This window comes from Ochlerotatus camptorhynchus, unplaced genomic scaffold, assembly GCF_037179485.1.
Source record: "Ochlerotatus camptorhynchus isolate MF236.1 unplaced genomic scaffold, CSIRO-AGI_Acam_v1.1 ptg000178l, whole genome shotgun sequence".
NCBI classification, from domain to species: Eukaryota; Metazoa; Arthropoda; class Insecta; order Diptera; family Culicidae; genus Ochlerotatus; species Ochlerotatus camptorhynchus.
In genome coordinates this window covers 2,650,656-2,676,853 of record NW_027040668.1, presented here as the reverse complement: position 1 = coordinate 2,676,853, position 26,198 = coordinate 2,650,656, and the positions used below count along the sequence as shown (strand labels likewise).

The window sequence follows — 26,198 nt, the reverse complement described above, 5'->3', positions numbered from 1 at the left end:
TCAAGCGTTGGCCGAATCTTTTGATCCACGATACGTGAACCGATAAATCGTACCGACATACTCGTCTACAAGGTTCGGAAGGCATCGAACCGGAACGATATTCAAAATACGGTGGCCAAAACCCGCGTCAGGAAGCTGTACCGGGAGTGGCTGACAAAACCAAGGTGCGTCGTGATGGACAACGAGACTTACATCAAGACGGACACAAAGCAATTGCCGTGGCAGGAGTTTTACGTTGGTCGTTCCTTATTCCAAGCAGCACCAGCAGTAGAGACAAGGAAGATCGAGGAGCTTTTGAGGAATATCTTCAGGTAGAAGTGAACTGCAACGACGTGTTCCTGTGTTTTAATTTGGTTATACATGGTCGTCACTGCACTGAATTTACAGACCACATTCCAAAAATATAATCCAATTTTGGCACTAAATCAGCACCAATACGACCATCGAAATAAATCGCGCACTTGTTTAATGCACTTGAAATTGAGAGAAATGTTTAACTGTCATCTTTTGTTGTTTATAATTTTGCATTGTTGCTATTATTCAACTTAAATTTGACGCCCTTCAAGTTAACGAACATTGGTCGGTTAATGCTGGGTAATGCGCAATACAGATCCCATTGAGATCACTAGTCTCTTCCCAGCAACTCCTATCCCTACCTCCACGTGGTACCGGCCGGAACTGTGAGCAACCTTAGGGAAGATCGGGTAACCAACCCCGGTGGGAACTTTGGTCATAGGCTGACAGGGAAGGGATGGTTTGCTTCGGCAAGCCTGAGCGACTGTTCTCCAGGAGGAGCGGCTCACAACAGCGTCTGTTCCCATGTAAGGGGCGGCTGATCTACGTCCGAGTCCTGGTCCTCCGGAAAGTTAGGGGGTTGGTGTCAGGCCCTGCGAGCCAGCCGTAAAAAAAGCATTGCGACGGAAAATCAGCAACAGAGGAATACGAACCGAGACCAACGGCAACGACTGCCAATCTACTGAAGGACCGCGGATTCGGCATCGTAGCGCTGCAGGAGGTGTGTTGGACAGGATCCATGGTGCGAACGTTCAGAGGTAATCATACCATCTACCAGAGTTGCGGCAACACACGCGAGCTGGGCACAGCTTTCATAGTTATGGGCGAAATGCAGAAGCGCGTGATCGGTTGGTGGCCGATCGACGAAAGAATGTGCAGGTTGAGGATCAAGGGCCGATTCTTCAACTTTAGCATAATCAACGTGCACAGCCCTCACTCCGGAAGCACTGATGATGACAAGGACGCATTTTACGTGCAGCTCGACCGCGAGTACGATCGCTGCCCAATCCACGACGTCAAGATCATCATAGGAGACCTAAACGCTCAGGTAGGCCAGGAGGAGGAATTCAGACCGACGATTGGAAAGTTCAACGTCCACCAGCTGACGAACGTGAACGGCCTACGACTCATCGATTTCGCCGCCTCCAAGAACATGGCCATACGTAGCAGCTTCTTCCAACATCACCTCCCCTATCGTTACACCTGGAGATCACCACAGCAGACGGAATCGCAAATCGACCACGTTCTGATTGATGGACGGCACTTCTCCGACATTATCGACGTCAGGACCTATCGTGGCACTAACATCGACTCTGACCACTACCTGGTGATGGTCAAACTGCGCCCAAAACTTTCCGTCATCAACAATGTACGGTACCGACGCCCGCCACGGTACAACCTAGACCGACTGAAGCAACCGGATGTCGCCTTAGCATACGCGCAGAATCTCGAGGCAGCGTTGCCAGAGGAGGGCGAGCTTGATGTGCCCCTTCTAGAGGACTGCTGGAGTACAGTAAAAGCAGCCATCACCGACGCAGCCGAGAGCACCATCGGGTACGTGGAAAGAAGTCGACGGAATGAATGGTTCGACGAGGAGTGCAGAGCGATTTTGGAGGAGAAGAACTCAGCGCGGGCGGTAATGCTGCAGCATGGAACCCGACAGAACGTGGAACGGTATAAACATAAGCGGAAACAGCAGACCCGCATCTTTCGGGAGGAAAAACGCCGCCTGGAAGAAGCGGAGTGCGAGGAAATGGAACTGCTGTGCCGTTCCTAAGAAACACGGAAGTTCTACCAGAAGCTCAACGCATCCCGCAACGGCTTCGTGCCGCGAGCCGAAATGTGCAAGGATAAGGACGGGAGCCTCTTGATGGACGGACGTGAGGTGATTGAACGGTGGAAGCAGCACTTCGATGCGCACCTGAATGGTGAGGAGAACGTAGGCACGGGAGACCAGCGCAATGGAGGAAACGACTACGTCAGTGCAGCAGAGGACAGAACTGACCCAACTCCCACGCTGAGGGAAGTTAAGGACTCCATTCAGCAGCTCAAAAACAACAAAGCAGCTGGTAAGGATGGTATCGCAGCCGAACTCATCAAGATGGGCCCAGAAAAGTTGGCCACCTGCCTGAACCGGATGATAGTCAGGATCTGGGAAACAGAACAGCTACCGAAGGAGTGGAAGGAGGGGGTAATCTGCCCCATTCATAAGAAAGGCGACCATTTGGAATGTGAGAACTTCAGAGCGATCACCATTTTGAATGCCGCCTACAAAGTGAGAAAACGATCCCAGATCATCTTCCGTCGTCTATCACCTAAAATGACCGAGTTCGTGGGAAGTTATCAAGCCGGCTTCATTGACGGCCGATCGACAACGGACCAGATCTTCACCGTACGGCAAATCCTCCAGAAATGCCGTGAATACTAGGTCCCAACGCATCATTTGTTCATCGTCTTTAAGGCGGCATACGACAGTATCGACCGCACAGAGTTATGGAGAATCATGGACGAGAACGGCTTTCCTGGGAAGCTGATCAGACTGATCAAAGCAACGATGGACGAAAACTGCGTAAGAGTTTCGGGTGAACTAACCAGCTCATTCGAATCTCGCCGGGGACTGCGACAAGGTGACGGACTCTCATGCCTACTCTTCAACATTGCTCTAGAAGGTGTAATGCGACGAGCTGGGCTCAACAGCCGGGGTACGATTTTCATGAAATCCGGTCAATTTGTGTGCTTTGCGGACGACATGGACATTATCGCAAGAACATTTGGAACGGTGGCAGAACTATACACCCGGCTGAAACACGAAGCAGCAAAGGTCGGACTGGTGGTGAGTGCGTCAAAAACAAAGTACATGCTAGTAGGCGGAACCGAACATGACAGGATTCGTCTAGGAAGTAATGTCACGATAGACAGGGATACTTTCGAGGTAGTGGAGGAATTCGTTTACCTTGGATCCTTAATGACGGCTGACAACAATGTGAGTCGTGAAATACGAAGGCGCATCATCAGTGGAAGTCGTGCCTACTACGGGCTCCAGAAGAAACTACGGTCAAAAAAGATTCACCCCCGCACCAAATGTACCATGTACAGAACGCTAATAAGACCGGTGGTCCTCTATGGACACGAGACATGGACTATGCTTGAGGAGGACCTGTAAGCACTCGGAGTTTTCGAGCGACGTGTGCTAAGGACGATCTTCGGCGGTGTGCAAGAGAACGGTGAGTGTCGGCGAAGAATGAACCACGAGCTCGCTGCACTCTACGGCGAACCTAGCATTCAGAAGTTGGCCAAAGCCGGAAGGATGCGGTGGGCAGGGCATGTTGCAAGAATGCCGGACAACAACCCTGCAAAGTTGGTGTTCGCTACTGATCCGGTTGGCACAAGAAGGCGTGGAGCGCAGAGAGCACGATGGGCGGACCAGGTAGAGCGCGATCTAGCGAGCATTGGGCATGACCGAGGATGGAGAGCGGCAGCCGCAAACCGAGAATTGTGGCGTACTATTGTTGATTATGTCTTACCTTAAATGTGATGTTGTACAAATAAATGTATGTATGTAAGTTAACGAACATACCTTTTGACACAAGTAGGTATGGTAGACGCTTAAAGATCAGCGACTGCTGGTTTGAATTCCGAAATGCAAAGGCAATTTTAAGAATTATAATAACACTATAAATATGTATGAAAATCTAATTTGTCAGCATTTAGGTAAAATAGTCCCATAACAATTATAATATATGAAGCGATCTTCGATGATTTTTTTTAATAAAAAATAACAGGCTTAACAAGGGTGAAAAATACTGGTATTTAATGTCTTGAACAGCTAGAAATTTATATTACTATCAAGCTTTCGGCTGATTAAATCATCAGATTAAGATGTTCAAAAGCTGAACAAAGGCTACCTGGGAAAATCTTTAAAATCATATGTTCAGGGAGAAAACTACTTCAATCACTGATTTGGGCCTCAGGAAATATTGTGCAGTTCTTTTAAGATTTACAAACAAAAAATTTGTGTGGTAAATACAGACGGTTCTCTCTTAATTTTCTTTTTTTGAGCTTAGACTTCACTGTTGCAACATCGATGCACTTTTAATCATGTTTTCCCTTATCTCTTATCGGTGCCTCATCAGCTGATTGGATTATGACAAAAGCAAGGCTAAGCAAAAATCCGCACCAACTCTCGGCTAGAAAACGGCAGTGCAATCAGCAATCTATTTTCAAATCGCATTAATTTTCTAATTTAAAGCTACCAGCAACCAGACCAGGGCGTCCTGTGCCTTTCCTTTCGTTATCAATTTTGGTTTCGTACCACATGTGAACGCTCGTAAAGACACACATTCCCATTCAAATCTGGAACTCCAACGCGCTATCAGTAGTCTTGTCTTTCTTATCTGTGCCAGGGAGAAGTTGTGCAAACGTTGTACATATATAGTTTACCTGCCACGTTTGTCGTTGAGTTTGCCCAGCTGTCACTTTTGGGCAAATACAATGAGGTTGTTCAAATTGTTCTCCCATAGTGGGGTATTGCTCAATCGATAGAATGCATACGGAACTTAAATTTTCATTTTCAAAAAAATTAATAAAATAATGTATAATCCGTGCATACAGGCGAACGAGAATTTCTTACACAAACCGTACCGATTGCAAACATTTACCTTTCAGTGTTGTGTCTCGGTGGGACTTATTTTCGCGACAAACAACCGATAAAGCCAGCGCCAACGCCAATCGAATTTCTCGACCCGCAATGGTTCTGAAGATGCCGCCTTCTGTAATTTGATATTTGTTGTTTAATAACACTCGATATGGGGACGACTGTCGCCAGGAAGGCTGTTTGCAATCGGCAAGATTGGACCAATTTAATTTCCTGAATACAGTTGAACAAATTATGGTGTTCCGTAAACGTTGATATGGCGATGATCTGTAACAGCTGATTTGAAAGCTTCTTACAACGTGACAATTCCTCTCAGTACGACCGCTCATTTGATCCGACAAGCAACTGGAAACAATTGGCCACTTCATTGCTGACAATTTTACCTTTCAACGAGTAACAATTTTACTAAGGTCACGGTCACCGCGTATTCTCAACTGAACTGGACATTGGCAATGAAATCTCCCGCCGCCGTCTCGGTTGTTTATGATAGCTGTATGAATATTGTCGTGACCGTGATGATTTTTAATACGTCGCTCTGCCAGCAACCTCATCATCACTGATATGCATCTCACTCTTTCTCTGTTTTTTGTTCGTCTCATTTCAGATTAATCGAACGTTGGAGTGTGCGACTTTATCATATTCGAACCCGTTCACCGCGATCTCCGGTATGAGAGACGTTTTATGCAAATTCTTGACTAAATAATATCATCGACTAACCCCACATCCGAGACAATACCTACCAGCAGCAGCGAATTGTTCACGTTTCTCAGCTCGACCCGAAGATCCGCCCGGCAATGATCAAGTTCCGTCGCTCAAATGACCGATCATTAAAGCAACACTTTTTCATACTGTTGCCATTGCGGCCGTGTGTGCGGTTCTCTGCTTGCGAGTAGCCGCTTGATTACCGGCCTGGCGCTAGCTACATTATGCAACATGAACGACGTTAGATTACGGGATGTTTCAAAACAAAACCACCATTAGATCTTTTCGCAGAACGGCCCACTGGGCTAGAATCGTCAAACAAGTTGCGGTACGGTTCCGAATGGGTAGTAATTAAACGAACAACGCCAGCTCCTTAGCGCGAAGCCGCTCATCAGAGGGAACGAAACCGAAAACAACAACCAAGTCGGTGGACGTCGTCGGCTTGGTAAGACATCGGCAAATAGATTGTCGAACGATCGCTACGATTTTCAACCGAATGATCGCGTACTAATCGCGGAAGAGGTTTATCTACCTACAGAGTTTTATATTTTTTTGCTCGTATTATTTTTGGCGATTCGACGAAATGATGCAAGTATTGGTTCAGGTTTACTGTCGATGATGACGGCAACAAGAAATGATAGTGTACGGAACACGCGTTTAGGTGTTCTTTTTCGTCATGAGTCAGCGTAGGTTAGAGAAAAATTCACGTCTGCTAACAAGTGGATGAGAGTCTTCGATCAATGGTGGCGGTTGGGTTAGGGTGGTTGTTTGAAAATCACTTCTGCGGAGTGTAAATATTGTGATAATTGATTATTTTTTTATGCATGGCTCTTTTTTTTCTGGGGAACGTGTTTCTCAATCTATGATTGTAAGCGTAAAGTTCGAGGAATATTTGCTTTTCAAAACAATACTTCTTTTATACATAAACAGTTTAAAAAAGAGCTGTCTTAGTACCAAAATGCGAGGTTAAATTCGATTCAATTACAAAAGACGATGATCTTCAGCTCTTGATCCGTCTTGAAAATGTCCGTAGGAGGCAATATCAAAGAAAACGCAATTCTGCCATGAAAGATATCTGGCGGGATTTGCAAAATCAGATTAAAAAGCGATTCTCTGCTTTGAGGAACAAAACGTTTGAAAATCATGTTTCGAAATTAGACCCGAGTTCCAAACACAAACATTTTGAAAAAAAAAACCTCAAAAGCCTATCCCAGCGCTTAAAAAAGGTGGTAAAATTTTGATTGCAAATTCGAAAAAAGCTCAGAAACTTGCTAAGCAATTCGAGAGCTCCCATAATTTCAGTTTGGGTCTTACTAGTCCTATTTAGAATCAAGTTGCTCGGGATTACCTGAATGTTTTGACACGAAAATATATGTTTGATGATTCCTAGGGGACTGATTTTAACGAAGTAAAGTCTATATCTAAAAAGTTTCGAAATATGAAAGCTCTAAGTGATAATGGATTTTTTTTTATATCCTCATAAAAACACCCAGAGAGTTTGTCTTTCTTGGTAAAATTATTTAACAGATGTTTCCAAGTGGCATACTTACCTGATAAATGAAAAAATGCAAAAGTTGTTCCAATTTTGAAGCCGGATAAAAATCCAGCTGAACCTTCTAGCTACCGTCCAAAAGGTTTGCTTTCATTAATAAGTAAGCTTTTTGAAAAGATAATTTTGAATCGAATGATGCTTCACATCAATACGAACTCGATTTTCGCAGATGAACAATTTGGATATCGCCATGGGCACTCAACTGCTCATCAACTTTTAAGAGCTACCAATTTAATTCGTTCAAACAAATCTGAAGGCTGCTCAACTGGAATTACTCTTCTAGACATAGAAAAAGCATTCGACAGTATTTGGCATGAAGGTTTGATTTCTGAATAGAAAAAGCTTAATTTTCCACTCTATATTATGAAATTAATTCAAAATTATTAAACTGACAGAACTCTGCAGGTAAATTATCAAAATTACAAATCCGAACCTGTTAGAGCCGGAGTTCCTCAGGGTAGCATTCTTGGGCCTATATTGTACAATATTTTTACTTCGGACCTCCCTGATTTGCCACAAATCATTGTTCGTTGATGACACAGGCATTTTTGCTAAAGGAAAAAGTCTTCGTGTTATGTCTGCTGCAACTGCAGAAAAGTTCAGATATTTTCTCTTCTTATTTACAAAAATGGAAAATTCCTCCCAACACTTCCAAAACTCAACTTATAATATTTCCACATAAGCCTAGAGGTTCCTTTTTGAAATCTAGTAGTTGTCACAAGTCACTTTGAATCAATCAAGTGAATTATCTTGGATTTGTACTTGACCAAAAATTAACTTTCAAAGATCACATTCAAGCCAAATGTAACAAATTTATAAAATGTTTGTATCCTCTTAAAACAGGTAATCCAAACTTTGGCTGACGACGAATATTTAAACAAGTTTTTAGACCGGTCATGCTTTACGCTATGCCAGTATGGTCTAGTTGCTGCAATGACAGGAAAAAGCTTTTCAAAGGATTAAGATCTATGTTCTGAAGATGATTTTGAATTTACCTCCCTGGTACAGTACTACCGAATTACATAGAATTTTCAACAAAAGTTTTAATGATTTCAGGCAAAAATCGTTGCAATCCTCAATTATATAAGTTAAAACCACATGGTTTTGTGATGCGTTTTTAAAAAAGGAACTAACTAGATGTTACCTCTTCCAAAAGACATCAATAATGAATTAAATTTTATTGGCCAGAAGTTACAGTGAGCTTCACTGGAGAAACTGCTATGTGGAGAAATAGAATCGCCGTCCAGTCCGTCGTTCAGTCGCATGTTGCTGATGAAGTGCGTTGCAGATTGTTTGGTTTGTTATGCTGCTGCTAGTTGTTCGAATCGTTTCTGGAACACTGCGTTCTATACTTAGATAAGATTTAGTTTTAGTTTTGTGTTTTAAGATGTCAATTGTTGTACTGACATGCAGGTATAGAAAACCTGTTTAAAATACTGAATTGCCAAGACAGGAACAATTTAAGAACACATAGATATATATTTATGTGGAATTCAAAACAATTGAGTTTTTAGAATACTAGTATTCTCTTTGCACTGGATTTATTTGGATGTTCACTTCACTTTGATTAAGACTTAATTCTACAGTCAATTTCCTAACTTTCGCTAAATGGAGCAAGGCTAACTAAAATGTGCTGTTCTCAGCTTTTACCGTTGGGACTGTCCACGCACTGGTGGTTGCTACAAAAATAAATTGGGCATCTTAATTTAAAGCAGAAAAATAGCCCTATGAAGGTCAAATTACGAGCTAGATCAATAGTGTCTTCATAAAAGTAGGTTGAATATGTTTGATGTGAACTACGCAGTACAGGGAGGATATTTAAAATCTAAAATTTTGACCGTCTCAAAAAGGTGTTAGGTTTTGAACGCTTATAACTTTGCGATTTAAAAATGAAACCTTAATCTAAGTACACCAATCGATAGAAAATAACCCTACAAATCTGCTGAGTCAAATACTTTTTTTTCGACAACTTAGTTGAAGAATGTAAGCACCTTTAACTTAAAACCAAAAAAAATAACTCCTGAATAAAGTTGAAATGACGATCGCCCATTTAAAAGTTTCTAACTGCAGACCCGTTTAAAAGTAAATAAAGCTAACAAAAACATTTATCTCCTAAAATGAATAGACACGGAGTAAATATAGTGCAGTGTAGGTGCTGATAATTGAACAGTCAAAATGGATTAAGTTAAGAAAGATAGAAAGCATATTTGAAAAAAAAATATCAATACGAAAACAATGTGTTGCAAGTCTCTTTATTTCATCTGTGCGATAATGAAAAAAATGATAACATACCTTGGGAGCAGGGCTGCTTCCACTCACTTGCTATAAAAACTGTTGTTCGGAATTTTGAAATCATAAGATGTTATAATGATTTGTTATTCTTGTAAGTTACAAGTACAACATATCATTATAATATCTAATGATTTCATAATTACGAAAAACTGATTTTTATAGCAAGTGAGTGGAAGTAACCCTGCCCAAGTAACCAAAAGTTCCGCATTCAACGATTAAAATCACTTCCAAGTTCCATAAAGTCCAAATAAAGTTCCAACCGAACCTTCAAGTTCCATAAAGTTCGAATAAAGTCCCGATAGAACTTTCAAGTTCCATAAAGTTCAAATAAAGTCTTCATTAGTAACAAAATGTAATGTACGTAAATTTTAAATGATCAGTGGCCGGAATAAATCATAATTCTTATATTTACGGAGTGCATCAACATTATATCCAAACATTAAAAATTTAAAGACTAATTTCCTGAATTCGAACCCGTGTATTTAGCATGCGATTTACGATTGCTAACCACTGCGCCACAAGTGTGTTGGAATTCCATGCGGGCAAACATCAATTTAAAATTCATCAAGGTGATGTGTTTCGTATTCAAGTCAGTCAGCTAGCACTGAAAAATCCAACAATAGGCGGGACAATAGCTCACTTTAATATATCTCAGATGACGTTGCGGTTCGTGCTGGGACTCTCACGCAGAAGAGAATGCTGATGAATCCATACACATTAATACCTGCCTTTAGAAATAACTTTCATAAAATTGCGAACTAAATAATATAATTAGTGTAGACCAGGCGTGGAAAATCATTTGCATTCATTTCGTGCATTCATTTACATTCATTTGCCCCTGTATGAACAGAATTCCGCAAAATAATGTATAGAGTTTTTGTAGGTTTTGTTATTAGCTACAATTTTTGTCGACATTTCAAATCCGTATCTCTTATGCATGACAAACCAGAGCGAACAGAATCCATTACTGTTTTTCAGGTACAATAACAAGTTTTACCCGCTCTTATTTGTGATGCATAATGCATTTGAATTATGAACAAAAGTTGTAGCTAATAACAAAACATACTAAAGCTCTATACATTATTTTGCGAAATGCTGTTGATAAAAAAAGTTAGAGGCAAATGAATGTAAATTAATATAGGTAATAAATATAAATGATTTTCCATGCCTGGTGTAGAGGACAAAAACCTTTTTTAATTTAATTTCTAAAAGTTCCGTTCAAGTTCCGCCAGAAGCTGCTTAGAATGCTTTTCAATTATGGTACCGGAACTTTCAAGTTCTTATAACGACCTAAAAATGAGGCTGCTTAGAATTCTATAGACCACCTTCAACCAAGCTATTTAAGCCACAAATAGCCTTTTATCAGAACTTCTGGTTACTTGGGTGGTTTGGAGGCCCCGCAAAAAAATAGACCAGGGCTCCCATGGGTGATAATGACGGCCCTGCTTTGCATTAAGTTTCTTACTCACTGATCGTGTGATATTTTTGTGTGGCTAAGGCTATTTTCTTATGAGCTTGTTGCTGCTTTAATATTGGCGAATGATTAGTGCACGAGAACTGTTGAGTTTCAAGATAACAAGATTCTCATACAAACCATTACATACTGAATCTCTTATTACTATTTTTTTTCGAAACGTTAGATCCTTTTATGGTGCGAAAGTTAATTGTTATTCATTAATGCCTCTAGCACCGTTAAAAAATAACTAATTTTTATTAATACCACTTAAAAGCGTTAAAAATCAGGCTTAACATTTAATAACGACACAAAAGCTTTTGTAAACAAACTTTTTAAAGCCCTTTACACGCGAACCAAAGTACGCTCACGCAAACCAACGACATCATTGGATAGGGGCAACTCTCACCTTTCCGAAAGTGGTATTGGTTTGCTTGGGCGTACTTCGGTTCGCGTGTAAAGGGTCTTAGAAAGTTTGTTTACAAATGCTTTTGTGCCATTATCAAATGTTACGCCTGAAATAATCGCGCAAATGTTGTTTTTATTTGCAACCGTCTCAAGGTTGGCCCTCAGGTTCAATCAGGTACAAACCAAAATCAAATGAAATTAGCCATTCCATAGCAAAACGATAAAGTGGTTCTTAGAATTCCGTGGAAATTTGTAGTTTTGTTTCTTATCGCAAAATATTAAACCTGTATTTTTTTATTTTGTCATTAGGGTGAAAATTTCCTTGTTAGGGTGGTCCAAAAAATGTGACTAGACTACCATGCGTCTATATTAATTTATAGTGACTGTAACCTGGCTACGACGCATGGTAGTCTAGTCGCATAGGAGGATTGAGCGAAAACCCAAAACTTGATTACTTCAAACAAATATTACTCAAAAACGAAAAAAAACGAATGACTGATTTTTTAATATGATGTGTAAAACAGTTAAAATTCTCAAGGAAAAATATAAAAACATATTGCGCCCTCTATCTAGAAACCATGAAAACCATAAAAATGAATACAATCAATGTTTTTCAATACAAAACCCCATAGTTTCTAATATCATTATATTTTTCCTAAAAAGTATTCCTATGGGCAAAGCCATTTAAAAAAAAATCAAACTTTTGGACCACCTTAATATGGAAATGGTCACCTTAGTGACAAAATAAGAAATATACGCGTCTAATATATTGCGATAAGGAACAAAGCTACCAATTTCTACGGCATTCTGAGAACCACTATATCGTTTTGTTATGGAATAGCTTAGTATAATTTCATCAAAATCGGGGAAAAAATGATTTTCACAGTCGAAACTAAACACAAAACTTCTAGGTGACTGCAGCACGGATGAAATCTGAATTTTGAAATCTTTTTTTTTCAGTAAGCTGAAACATCAGTTCATGAAACAATCATACATATAAATAAACCGTGATAAAAACTACCGGGTGGGCTTCAGTTTATAACCCAAGTCTGCTTTGCTATTTGCACTGCCGTTTGTGTAAACTTTAGTCACAAATGATTTATTTTATATTTGGAACAATTGTTGGATCAAAACTTTAAATATTGGGCACAATCCGTACACTTGTTAACTATGATAGTTTTCAATTTAAATAAGTATCTGCCATTTTCCAGATCAGTAATATTAGAATACAATTCAACTGGTTGGTATAAATGCAGATTTTTTTAGATAAATATTGTTAACTACCCCATTTCCGGCCTATTAAGCACAACCCGCACTTAGTCTTTCTTAATCTAGCGCAGTTTAGCACCAAACGGATTGTTATTATTACTGATGGCTTCCAAATTTATTTACCCTTCCGTTTGTACCGTAAGATTTGATAAGAGAAACCAATCGTTGAGATATTGTCAAAAGTCTAACACTGCTTCTTGACGCCAAACTCAGCCTACGGATTCAAAACTCGGCCTAACGCATTGAAACGCCAATGAATTCACTTCTGCCTATCGGATGCAGCTAAAAATTGATTCGGTCGGAGTGTTTCTTTTGTTTTTGGGAATTATGGGTGCAAACCTCCATATCACGCGTTCTCATAGACTTCGTTCGGTAGCTTATTAACTAAAGTATCGTACCAAAAGCATAATTGACTTTAAATTCCGTTATAATTGCTTATCTTTTGACAGATACGCGTATTTCGTCTACTACTTGCAGACTTCATCAGTGCCAAGTACCAACACCACTCAAGTGGTGTTGAGTACTTGGCACTGATGAAGTCTGCAAGTAGTAGACGAAATACGCGTATCTGTCAAAAGATAAGCAATTATAACGGAATTTAAAGGAAATAAACCAACCCACTCAAAGCTCTTCATAAAGGGATTCCGTTAAGAGGTTCGACAAATTTCAAGGAATAATTGACTTGTTAACACTGAAATTAGGCCGAAGTAGTTCTCTACACTACATGTGTCTAAAGTTTCTCCTGTTAACAGTAATTAAAATGGGCAATCTTAGAATCACAAAGCTTCATTAGTATTGGATGTGTTTAACTTTGAAAAACACAAATCTTCAGATTTAATCAACGAGCGAAATGACAAGCGCAATTACCTGTAGTGAACCAATAAGCAATTACCGTTTATCAAACAACCACCCTATGATCTCTCTCCCCTTCGTTAAACCGAAAAACCCTTATCATCGCGGAAAAAAAAACGAGCGCTAGTATCGACTCACCTTTTTTGCGCTGATAGTAGTGTACTGTACCGAAAGTATCAAGCCGGGCGGCATCAACAGTGTGAGCAATAGGGTGGGTCCATGTTTTAATACCCAAAGCAATGTTGGATTATTTAACATGCAAATAAATATTTCATTTTCGTTTCTCATACATGTTCCCAACCTTACATTTCTCTCGCAAATCCAGATCTCAATACAAATCGAAATAGCAGTGCGGAACTGTGGGTTGTGACCTTCCATACAAACTTGACCCACCCTAAGGAGTGAATTACCTGAAACCACGACGACCGACGCGGACGATCACTACGACAACAACAACAGGAACAACCAACCAACGAACCAACCAAACCAAGCCGCGAGCAATTCATAATGAACAACTCACTACTGCTTCATTTGGACGATCAACGAACGTGCGGTCCTCGGTACCTACCTACCACCTAGTCGAAGAAGCTCTGGCATTGCCCCTCGCTCGACCGCACATGGTTGGATGGAACTACTACTGCTGCTGCTGCTGTGAAGTTGAAGCGCGAAACTCAGTAGCATTTCGGCGGTTGATGGCGAGACGCGTCGCGAAGCGGTAGTAGTTTTGGATCACAGTCAGTGCACTCGTTGGACCCCTTGGAAAACAGGGCCGTCGTACCGCTTACTAGCCTATATTTAATTTTCGTGATAACAGCAACTACACACATTGATCGAACTATAACAGCACTTTATTTACGAAACGATTCCGGAGCTGTGAGTTCAACATAGGCGAGCGCGTGTTTTCGTTAAATTTAGTGGGTTGAACAGCGGAACAGAAAAGGGTTCTTTCCATGTATTTCAATCATCAGTGACTCGGTTTTATCACACCTTTGGCCTGCAACGTTGCGAATGGCAGTGGGATAGTAGTGTGTTTGTGAGTGGGGAGGGGGCGCGGAGAAGTCCAGCTCAGACAGTGTTCTTATCAGTGAACGGAATTTTGTTTTCGGAGTGTGTGGCCGAAGTTCCCGAGGAACCTTCTCGGCTCCAGTTGAGGCGAAGGTGTGATACTGCGTGGAAGGTGACTCCAGTGTGAGATGGTTCGATTGGTTTATTTCATTGTGTCTTTTCAGAGAGTTAAAATTGATTAGTGTCTATTAGGAGGGGTGAATCCCAGCTGATTGATCATCAATTTCAGTGAGAGAGAGAAAAAAATAAACGGGAATCCCGTCAGCACATACGAAACAACAAAAAATCGTTACATAACAACATCGAAGGAAGCAAAAAGAAACCGTCAGTGCATCCCAGAAGGAAAGGAAATACAGGAAAAGCAATAAAAGTTAACCGAAACCGGTGATCAACTGTGCGCGTATTGGGGAAAATATAAAACAGAAAGAAGTACCTACCAACACGGAATGTCTTCATCGGTGAAAGATCGTCGCACGGGTAGCGGAGTTAAATAATTTATGAAGAAAGTTGTAAGAAAAATTGTGTCTCTATGAGCCGTGTGCCGATGATTTTTGATCTTGATAACGAGTTGCCGGAGCTGAGTGTGCATTGACTGATTTCGAAATTATCAGTGACACTGGTGTGATTGAGTGCTTGGAACGGAGGGAGTACGAAGGAACCAAAGTACCGAGCATCAATTTGGTCGGAGTCAACGTTTCACGAGTTTGAATTTCTGAAATTGACGATATACGCAAGACAACTATAGACTAAAGAGAAGACAATCACCTGGAGGCCATTATCTAACGCAGGCCTCGTTCTGGATTAATAAAGGTGAGTGATATTCTTGATTTAATTGAAAAATCTACAAGTTCCAAAAAGAAGATTTTCTCAATACGAGGCTTGCCAGATGCATACAACTTTTTTTGCACTCAAACGAGAGTCGAAAAGTAGAGCTTTTCAGCACTGGATGCTGATAAGTAGTTCTTTTTGACAATGTTACTTTAGTTGTGAAATGTATGCCATTATGTTATTCAAAACAGTGTCGAAAAGTGGCACTTTTCTGTAAAAAAAGTGATAAAAATATTATATGGCATCCAATATTGTTAATGGTAAAGTTTAAAAAAAATAAAATGTCAAATACAGTAGGTCTTCATATAAGTGATACATGTAGTCAAAATTACCATCCATTGCAGTGGCGTTGCCTTAACCTCAATCTACCTGTGTACCAACTCTCAAAACATAAACAATTATCAAAATATTGCTTGCAATGGATAGATATCGAGTAAACTAGAGGAGTGAATGCATTTTCAACCGATTCAAGTATGAATATGTCATTAAATCTGGTTTTTTAAAGTTGGTGCACAGGTAAAAATTGAGGTTACGGGACGTCGCTGATTCATTGATATCCGTTGCCTACATTTAATCAAATAGAATTCAACCAGAACCACCGTTTATTGTTATTTAAAGAATCATATACATTGACAATTAGTTATTAGTTTTATCGTAGAAGAATTCGCATTATCTTTTTAATTTCAAAACAAGCATAAAGAAAGTACTCCGTAGGGTGTTCAATTCATGCCTTTGCAATAAAACCAAAACAAGTACTACAGTTTCAACTGTTTTGCTTTGAGTGTGTGATGAGAAATTGTAATCTTTCTGTCTGCAGTAAGAAACTGCAATTCTGTTTTACTTTTGACTATTGACAAATATTGTTCATATTTGGTAAAGATCATTTTAAAAACGTTCTAATTCTTCTCCTTCTTCTTCGCATTTCAAGCTTTTTGCTTATTGCATATTAGCTTATTGCGTGCTCACAACTTATCGTTCTAGGTGCACTTCCACACAGTGTTGCCCCTTGTTTTTCAAGTGTCAATCTGTGTTTTTATAGAAAAAAATCTCTTTAATCTGTATCTGGCTGTATAATTTCTTCAAAGCTTAGAATCCTGACACATTAGCTTTCTAAAGAATGAGTCTATTTAAAAATTTTGTAATCCTAAAATCTTGATATTTTAAAGGGTTTTGTATATTTTCTACAAGTCTGCAAATACCAAAAATTAAGTTCAAATAATAAAAGACAAATCTGCTTCCGGCTGAAAATTTCTTTAATGCAGTAGTAATCACATTTTCTACAATTTATCTTTTTTACCCTTCTTACAAAGAAGGGTATAGATATCACTTGAAAAACCAACTATCGATCCGAGGCCCGGAGGGCCGAGTGTCATATACCATTCGACTCAGCTCGACGAGATCGGAACATGTCTGTGTGTGTGTGTGTGTGTGTATGTAACGAAATGAATGCGCTCACGTTTCTCAGCAACCGCTCAACCGATTTGGACAAACTCGGCGATAGGTCTTGGGGTCCCATTGAACGCTATTGAACGGTTTTGGAATCGGTGAATTGGTTCCGGAGATATGGCCGGAATAAGATCCGATGAATATGGGCCTTCACGCTGGCTTTAACTGAAAACGTATCAAAACCATCATGCGACACATCAAATTACTACAGAATTGTTAAGTGTTCCAGACCACATTGGACACACTTGGACATGTTCCGGGTACCCCGGGGAAGTTGCTTGAATATGAATTGAATTAAAACCCATTAAATCACATTAAAATACGATGATAAGGTGATTGGTAGCTTCACCAAATAGACTACACCCGGATATATTCCGGGTACCCCCAGGCAGTGGCGTAGCGTCACTGGATGACACGGGGGTGGGGGGCTTGGTCACTGATAATGACAATAAAATAAATAAACTTGAATAAGTAAGAAGGGTCTGATCACACCATAGATGGATAAATTCGGGTTTTTTTGTATGAGTTTACGAAAGTTTTTATCTGGTCATTGGTTTTTTTAATATTTCATATGTTTTACCACAGAGCTTTTAATGGAAGTTTAGTCAAATCGCATACATTATTTTTCTAATATGAAACTATTCAAATTTAAAAATATCCAGTTGACTCTTCGAGAGAGTTTGCCAAAATGGCTTGTTTGCTCATTTGACAAAAAAAAACGATTTATCCATAGTGTTGGTCACCATGTGACATGGATACTTAAACAATAAGAATGTGAATCTAATATCACTTCCAACGAGAAATCAGAAATTAAAACATCCGAACATCAGAAGTCAAAATTATTGTACACATTATTTTATTAAATGAATAATACGCTTTAGGTTCGATGCGCAGATAATGAATTTAAGCTGCTCAAAAGGAAGAATTACTAATGATTGGAATTAATATAAATTAAAAAGAATATAAAATATAATCCACTTATTTGAAAAATCTGTATATTTTCTAAAAATCTATCGATATCTGCATTAAAATTTGAAACATATCTTAATGATTACAGATAAATCTATATGTGTCATCACTGCTTCCACAGTTATTAATTGAGAGCTTTCGATGCCTGTACCATTTTTGCATAAGTATAATTGTGTGACAAGTACCATCATCAGTGTCTGTTTTTGTCATTTACCCTCACGCGCACTGGCTATCGCTTCTACCAAGTGTAGATGAATTACGTACGCGTGAAATGACCAAATTAGTTCATTATCCATCGATGAATACGAGTTTGTTGATATTCATAAACGCTTGAGTTTACAACCCAAGATTTTCAAAATCTGAAACGAAGCAAAAAAATAACTCATTTGGCCATTAATGATTATTTAGAATATTAGCGATTGCAGAGGCTAAAATCTCGATATTATCATCAATTCTGCAAAAGGCAAAAATCTTCCATCGATCTGAGTGAAAAAAGAAACATAACACGTCGCACAACGGAGTATTTGTGTGAAACTTAAATCCCCACCAAGATGATTATGAATATTGGTATGACAACAGAACAGACGTCAATGAATATGCATCTTTGAATGAACAAAAACAGCTGTTGACCACAAAACTCAGCGGTTGCCTTGATCAAGAGCATGCTATCATGTCAAAATTCAAATTCATGCAGGTAGTTGGTTTATCTTTCAAGGTAGCCTTCATTTTCAGCTTATTTAAGTGTAAAAGAAATGATTTTTATCAGCACTGACCATCAGACTCTATGCCCAGGGAAGTCGAGAAATTTTCCTTACCCAAAAATTTGTAGACCGGACCGGAAATCAAACCCACCTACCTCCAGCTTTGTAGCTGTGCCTTTACCGACTGAGCTAAGGGAAGCCCCATTTTCAATATGGCTTCTTTAAATATACATCTGGATTAATGTTCTTTCAAACATTTGCAAAATATCTGTTTGTTAGCTGATATCTCAGCAAAATTATATTTGTTAGCTGACTCTCGGCAGTTGTTTTACTGAATCTCAGCAAAATAAATTGCAGAACTACTCGGCTGTTGGAATCTCGGCGACAAAAAAATTAAGTCTGTAGCGTACACGTAGGTAACGCTAGATTTCGCATACCTTTACATGATACATCGAGTGTTGTTGTGTACAAGCTTGTACAAACATTAGATGTTTATGCAATTGATATCAAGAAGTAACATAAATGAACATTTTACGCGTTCGTTAACATTCAGTTTTTCTGAGTGTGTTCCAATGATAGACTCTGGATATTCTAGTGTAGAACCACTAGGCTGAATACCAATAGGCCAAATTGGTCATTATTTCTTCTTTCCTTTATTTAACGTTGTTCCACAATCTAGTGCCAATCACAGACGGACATCGATTGCCATCCATTGACGGCAATCGAATGTGCAGGAATGAAACTTCCACACCTGCGTAGGATATCGCACCCATTCACAACACACATGGGCCGGAACCAATGGCTTTACTTCCCTTCCGAATGAAGACGTGACCAGAGATTTGTATGCCTCAGAAAAATCCCACCGACCTCGACTGGGATTGAACCCAGACCCATTGGGGTGAGAAAGGAGTCACGCTTACCACTACACCACCAGCGCCAGAAAATTGGTCATTAGGTTGAACATCAGTTGGCTGAATGGGTTAATAGGCCAAAAATTAAAAATTAACAGATAAACAGACATGTCACTCGCATGTTGTTCATCGATCACACATTTAACGATAAGCTACAATATTTATTAGTTGGTAGTACTGCCACCTGTGACGTGCATAGTAAATTTTCCTTGTTTGACGTTTACACACTACCGCCATCTATATGGCGTACTACCCGTCGCAGTGTATTAAAGTGAACAATATCCAATGTGTTCTGTCTGATTGTCTGTCATTGAACTCTGAATGTTCTTTTAAACATTCTTCAAAAAGCTGGAACTGTTTAAATTTCTCCAAATCTCTGTTCGAGAAGGGGCATTGAAGAAATGAAAAAAAAATTAAAGAACTCCGAAATACTTCCAATATTTTGTGGTTCTCAATTCTTATCATTTTATGTTTTGAACACAAACTTCAAGATCTCATTCCATTTGTTGAGGTTTAGAAATGCGTTTTATTTTGCATAGTTCAATGTAACAGCTATACATAAGTAGGTATTATGCTTTTAGTAAAACCTTTGTTTCAGACTTCCTCCTTGCCATAGGTCATTGCTCGAACTTTTATTCGTACGCGGCCCATCATCTTTTGCACGAGCCCTGGTCCGTCTTGATTGGCTGCCAAATTTCATTTCCGCTTGAAACCCTTCAGGTCAATTGCAGTTCCACCCTTTTTCTTGAGTATGTGCTTCACAATTGACCAGTATTCCTCAATTGGCCTTACTTACAGATTCATCTCCTTGGGAGCCACTGTGACGCCGTTTTTGCTGTACCACTGTTTGATGGAATTTGAGTAGTGGCACCTTGCCAAGTCCGGCCAGAATAGCCAATCTGCCTCTTGCTGCTCTGAAAAACGCAGTAGTCTCTTCCGTAGGCACTCCTCCTGGCAAATTTGCTGGTTCATGGTCCCAGAAATAACGAAAGTTTCGCTTTTCAGCGCACAACTGCAGATTGCTTGCAAGACCAGGAACTTTTTAAGGAATCTCGACTTCTTTTTGATTTTACATTCTTCCGGGGTGCTTTTCCGGTCAACTGAGGCATAAAATTCCTGCCCAGGAGTTTGATCGAAAACTGCCAGACCTGGATTTTTGTTTCGAGCGTGCAGGATCGAATCGTGACGTGCTTGCTCCGATGAAGCCATGATGTAAAAAAATGAACTTATCCTGACCACCAATGCCTACTGTGATTCTATGCACTCTTAGCTTGATTCAGTGAAAAATTGAAAAATTGTGCTCTAATGTGTCAGGATTTTTTCGTGCTCAACAACAAGATAACTGACAAAGGATCGAAGTATGTTTTGGCCGCAAGTGGACGTGTTTATTTTTCGCTGTCAATTTTTTCGCTCGTTTCATCTAAATTTTTTAAATATTCCTCATAGTGTTGAACAACTTAACCTGAACAGTGTTAAAATATGAAAGGATATACCGAGCATCGTGGAAATCCTTGTCATGATCGAATCGTATGCTGCGCCTACCCCAAGTAACATTTTAAGTTTTATGAAATACTACAAAGCAACTATAAAACAACATTAATAAAACCCTGGTCAAGGCTATTTTGTCATTAATTCATCCACCAAAACCTCATTAAGACTAGAATATGTCTTGTTGGCCCACCCTGGAGAAGGTTCTGACGGGTGTATTCTCGAAGCTCTTCAAGATTGATTTACTGCAAAAGGTTGTATGACGAACGCATTGAGAACCATTTGAAAGCTAAAATAAAAGCTATTTAGCAACAATAAAAGCCCTTTCCGAGCCATTTCCCCTAGCCGCATGCTGAATCCACTAGGAAAGCCTTGATTGATTGATAGAAAAGGATTTATGAATCCGATCTTATCAAAATAATTAAAATAGAAACTGATGGTATAAAAATCATGCTGAATATTCAAATTTATTACAACAGTTCTCATGTTAGCTCTTGTTTCAAGTGCCATGTAAAATTTGATGTGAAATGTACGTGAAAACATCGAAAAAACTAACACGATTTGACTAATTATTTAACACTGAAAAAAAAAATATATTCTTCAGATCGAGCTTGGTCAAGATTTTTTTTTTATTATTTTCGCATTTGAATGTTTGCTCATTGCTAAATTTACCAAAATATAGTTATATCTAAAGAAATATTGATTGAAAATCGAAGATTGTAAAAAATAAGAAAACTAATGGTAATATGGCGGTGGCATAAAAGTTGATTTTCATGGGTCATTTGTGAAAAAGTTGTTCTACTTCCAAGAATTCCTTAACAAATTAAGGGCTTAAAATGGCTTTTATGAAGAAAACTTGCAGGCTGAATTGTATGCAAAAAAAGTGCACCATCCAACGATGCAGCGCTTACGCTTGAATGAAATTTTCGAAGAGTTGATTCTTTTGCCGAATAAAATGGCTGCTATGGATTGGAAACCAGCTAATCTCCGCTAACTAACAGTTTAGTGGTTTGCTGTCGGTTGTTATTTCGATTGTCATCTATTCGCAAGATCTGGAGAAGGCTGGTATGTTTTAAACTTTCGACAATGTTTTATGAATTCGAGGGCCACGCTCACTTTACTCTTCTCCGGCAGATGGTCAGTCTTCTTTTTTTCTTTTTCTTTATTTTTGTGATTTTTAGCCGTAGACTAGTTCATCACATTTGATAATCGAGGGTTAGGCTTAGGGCCTGCCTCGAAAGAAAGCGTTTCAGTCTATCATTACATAACGTACAACTGGCTCTGATTACCCACCAAAAGGGACAGACAACATTTAAAAAAACTTAATGTAAAGTGGGAGTTACATCGGGACTGTGGTGAGGAATGGATGCGCGAACAAGGTAGAGCTCCACCGTAAGAGACAGTGCCCCAGTCCGGCAGAGATACCCCGACGGCAGGAAAATAGGAAGGTGAAAGAACACGGACAGCGCAGCCCACGACGAGAGGGCTAGATTTGGTTGTATAGGTGAGCGTCCTTCAAGAATGCAATCAGCGCAGTCAACGTCGAGGGGTCGTTGCCAAGTAGCTCCCTGATGCTCTCTGGGAGTCGGTGTTGTTCGCGTAGCCTCTGAAACTCTGGGCAGACACACAGCACGTGTTCCACCGAGGCAGGGATGCTGCAGATTGGACAAACCTTGTGGAAGGGTGTCCCACCAAAATTGTGGGAAATCCTCGCATGGCCGGTCCGGAGTCTTGAAATAATCCGCTGGTCTTTGTACTTGTGGCTGTCTTGCCAAGGTCGTACGGTTTCTTTGATTTTTCTCAGGAGGGTGGTGCGTGACTGAAACCATTCCTCCTGCCAGGCTTCCATGATGATATTCGCAATCCAACGCCTGACGTCTAGGAGTGGTACGTTCCTGGTGAAGCGGGGTCCGGATGGACCAGATACCGCCAGCCTGTCCGCTGCCTCGTTTCCAGGAACACCGCAGTGCCCGGGAATCCACGTAAAAACGGTTGAGGGTGGGGCAAAACGTGTAATGGCTTGTATCCAGGGGTGGCTCGGGGCTTCGGCTTCCAGCGCCTGGATGACGCTGTGTGAGTCCGTTAGCACAAGGATCGGTTGATCTGCAGGAGTGATGGCTGCGTCAAGAACAGCAGCGGCTTCTGCGGAAAAAACGGAACACTCCTCCGGAAGACTTTGACTTGTTGCGGTGTTTGGTCCTGCCACTCCGAGTCCCACTCCGGCCCGTGATCGCGATCCGTCCGTAAAGCGATGAACGTGCCCCGGATAAACCGACCTAAGAAGTTCTGCAACAGAGCGCCTCAACGCTACAGAGTTATCTCCGGCTTGGAATCCTCTCTTAATCCGCTTATCTATTTTGATAACGTTTGATCGCCAACTTTTCTCTCCATGCCAGTGGACCCTGGCCACCGGGGGGAGGTCTACGTTGGCTGCAGTGCGGAGGGCTCTGTTCCCCTCGTTGAGGAGAAAGACCCTATCGTTCCCGGATGTCTTAGCAGCGAGGGCGGCGGCTTTGGTGGCAGAGGCTGCAGCAGATCGATAGCGGAAAGGGAGGACTCCGGTTTCTGCACAAGCGGCGTCTGCGGGCGTGGAAGGTAGGAGGCCGGATACGATGCGTACGTAGGTATTGTATACCGGAGCGAGGATGCGGTTCAGCTTCTCGGTGGCTAAGCAGGTAATTTCGAGGCCGTAGAAAAGTCGACTGTCGATAACAGCCCGGGCGACACGAAGGCGGATCTCGCGGTTACTGGAGCGGTGCGGACGGGAGATTGTCCTGACGATGTTGATGCGGCTACGGCAGTTTTCTTTCACCGTTCTGAAGTGTTGGTCGAAACTTAGAGTCCGATCCAGAACTACCCCCAGAACGCGGACTGTTTTCTTAAGCGGAATTGGATGGTCCTGGATGGTGATCGGTGGTCCCCGAATCAGATGACCCGAGTGGCAGATATGGCACCGTACACTCTTTGGTGCGGAGAGCTGAAAACCAACAGAAAGCGCCCACCTGCTGACGGCGGAGACAGCTGCTTGGGCTATATTCCTGGTCCGTATAGTCGTTCGTCCCGTTACGACGATGAGTATGTCATCGGCATAGACTATTACGTGCACGTTCTTGGGCAGTCGGCTGAACACCCCGTTCATTGCCACCAGGAATAGCGTTACCGCTATGACGGATCCCTGGGGCACTCCAGTTTCCTCGGGGAACGGATCCGATCGAGTGTTCCCGACAGTCACCTGGAAGGTACGATCAAGGAGGAAATTCCGTACAAAATGTGTGATGTGGCCTTTCAGGCCCCAGCCGGTGAGCTGCCTGATGACGCCGGGCGTCCAAGTCCTGTTGAACGCCTTTGAAATATCAAGGGATACTAACTCCGCATGGTGACCGTTGTCCTGGGCTTCCTTGAGTACATTTCCGAGGGCTGCAAAGTAAGTGGAGGAGCCGTGTCCTTGTCGGAATGCATGCTGCCGTTCGTCAAGGAGACTGTTTGACTCCAGGAACTGCCTAAGTCGACGATTTACCATTCTCTCCATCACTTTTGCCGCGCAGCAAGTGAGCGCAATCGGCCTAAAGGAGGAGGCTTCTCCACTCGCCGCGTTGATCTTTGGAATGGGCACTACCAGGCTTTGTTTCCAGAGGTCCGGGTACGAGTCAGTGAGCTGGTCAGTCGTTGATGGTGTGCTGGTTCTTCTAAAGAAGTAAATTTTGCTGAAATCGACTTGAATTTTTCACCCTATTTCGTCTATCCTTCGAGATTTCCTTGTCATAAATTTGGCATCTTTTAACTATGAGGAACCATCTTTTAAGCTCAATTTGTAAACAGAGTAATTGGGGAGTTAATGATGCACTTTAAAAAGCCTAAAAAGCAACTATAAATGCTTTTTGCTTTAATGCAAAACCTAATGGATTTATGGTTGCTTTGGTTTTTGACTTGCTTACCAGACTTTAATTTTAAAACAGCAAAAAGCTGAATATTTTAAACTTTGAAATGCTATTTACTTAAACTAATTGGATTGTTCATTGCCATTATAAAACCATCGTAAATAAGAGTGGATGCTAAATGGTAACTGGATTGTTACTTGGGATGTGCTATGCATATGCAATGTTTTATCACGGAGGTTAATGTGGGCCCAAGCCCGAACCGAAGCCTTGATATTCTTGAACCGTAGGATTTGTAGTGATAGATACTGTAACTGGAAGCCTGCCTACAGCCAACCGCTCAAGATGTAAAACACAAAAATGCGTAAATTTTTAACCCAGCAAGGGACTGCAGGCAGAAAATCAACTGAACTAGAAGTTTTCTAGTGTCAAATTCAAAATACTTATTTGGTTAACATTGGAGACATTGGGTAAGATCATTCCATTATACAATGTTCGATATTATATATGTCCACGCATCCTTCCACCCCAGTAGATTCTCGAAATGCATCGATGTTTGAATACATTTATTCGAACTCGAATCATTTCACTGAATCATCGCAACGCAACGCAATGAAATGCAACACAGTAGGCCTGACCGTTTTGATGTTTGTGTCATATCTCAGATATTCTGCAAACATCTATGTTGACAAGAAAAATGATTAAGCGTTATCTAACCTAATCATTGTCCAGGATACTTTCTCGTAATGGCTGCGTTTGTATTATTTTAGATTAGATAAGAGATTAGATTAGATTCATCAACAAGATAACTGACCTGAAAAACAAATCAAGATTCCAAATTTTAAAACATGGAAAAAATTCGAAACTAGACAATTTCACATAACTCGACAATTTCGGCTAAGGAATTTTTAGCCTGGCTATTTTATCATGCATTCAAACATGAACAGTTCTTTCGAGTTTAAGTGTTTTCAAGGTGATGATGTTTCATTGGAATTTTTTCCTTCTTTTTCAAGGTATATATTCAAGCAATAGTTTTTGAAATCTTGGATCTAATATGCTTCAAATTAACAATACAAATGACAGATGAAGCAATGAAATTGGGTTGTTAGCGGAATGCTTAAATAAAATAGCAAAAGAGGTTACCTTTCTGTTTGATTCCACCTAATTATATATGACTGATACGTATTTCGACTATAATGTTCACTCTTCATCAGTATCATTCTTGATAATTTAAGGAAATTTTCAGCGATAATTTTGAGAATTATTATGAAATTCTGGAAAAAATTCCCACTTTCGAACACTTTAACCATTCTCTTAGATATATTGGAGGACTGCCTTTCAGGATTTTTAATTGTATCTCAACTCTAAATTCATGCTTTCGTGTTGGGTAAATCGGCTTATTTTGGACCCCCTAAGAAGCTGTTCTACGCACTGACGCT

The 26,198-nt window shown here is 40.6% G+C and overlaps 2 protein-coding genes across 6 annotated transcripts in view; one reads left to right on the top strand and one right to left on the bottom strand.

Annotated features, from left to right (window-relative positions):
• Positions 1–26,198, bottom strand: part of dve (SATB1_N and homeodomain domain-containing protein dve) — an 897,131-nt gene that overhangs the window by 45,625 nt on the left and 825,308 nt on the right. The gene's annotated exons all lie outside the window — the stretch shown is intronic.
• wdp (windpipe) overlaps positions 1–26,198 on the top strand; it is a 210,625-nt gene that overhangs the window by 107,687 nt on the left and 76,740 nt on the right. The window contains exons 1-2 of one of the 4 annotated variants that reach the window (XM_065222822.1): positions 14,195–14,210; positions 14,706–15,351. The gene's annotated coding sequence lies outside the window, so the exon portion shown is untranslated. Of the gene's footprint in view, positions 1–14,194; positions 14,211–14,230; positions 14,350–14,398; positions 14,635–14,705; positions 15,352–26,198 lie in introns of those variants that run through there. The other 3 variants (XM_065222818.1, XM_065222820.1, XM_065222821.1) reach the window with 3 other exon arrangements.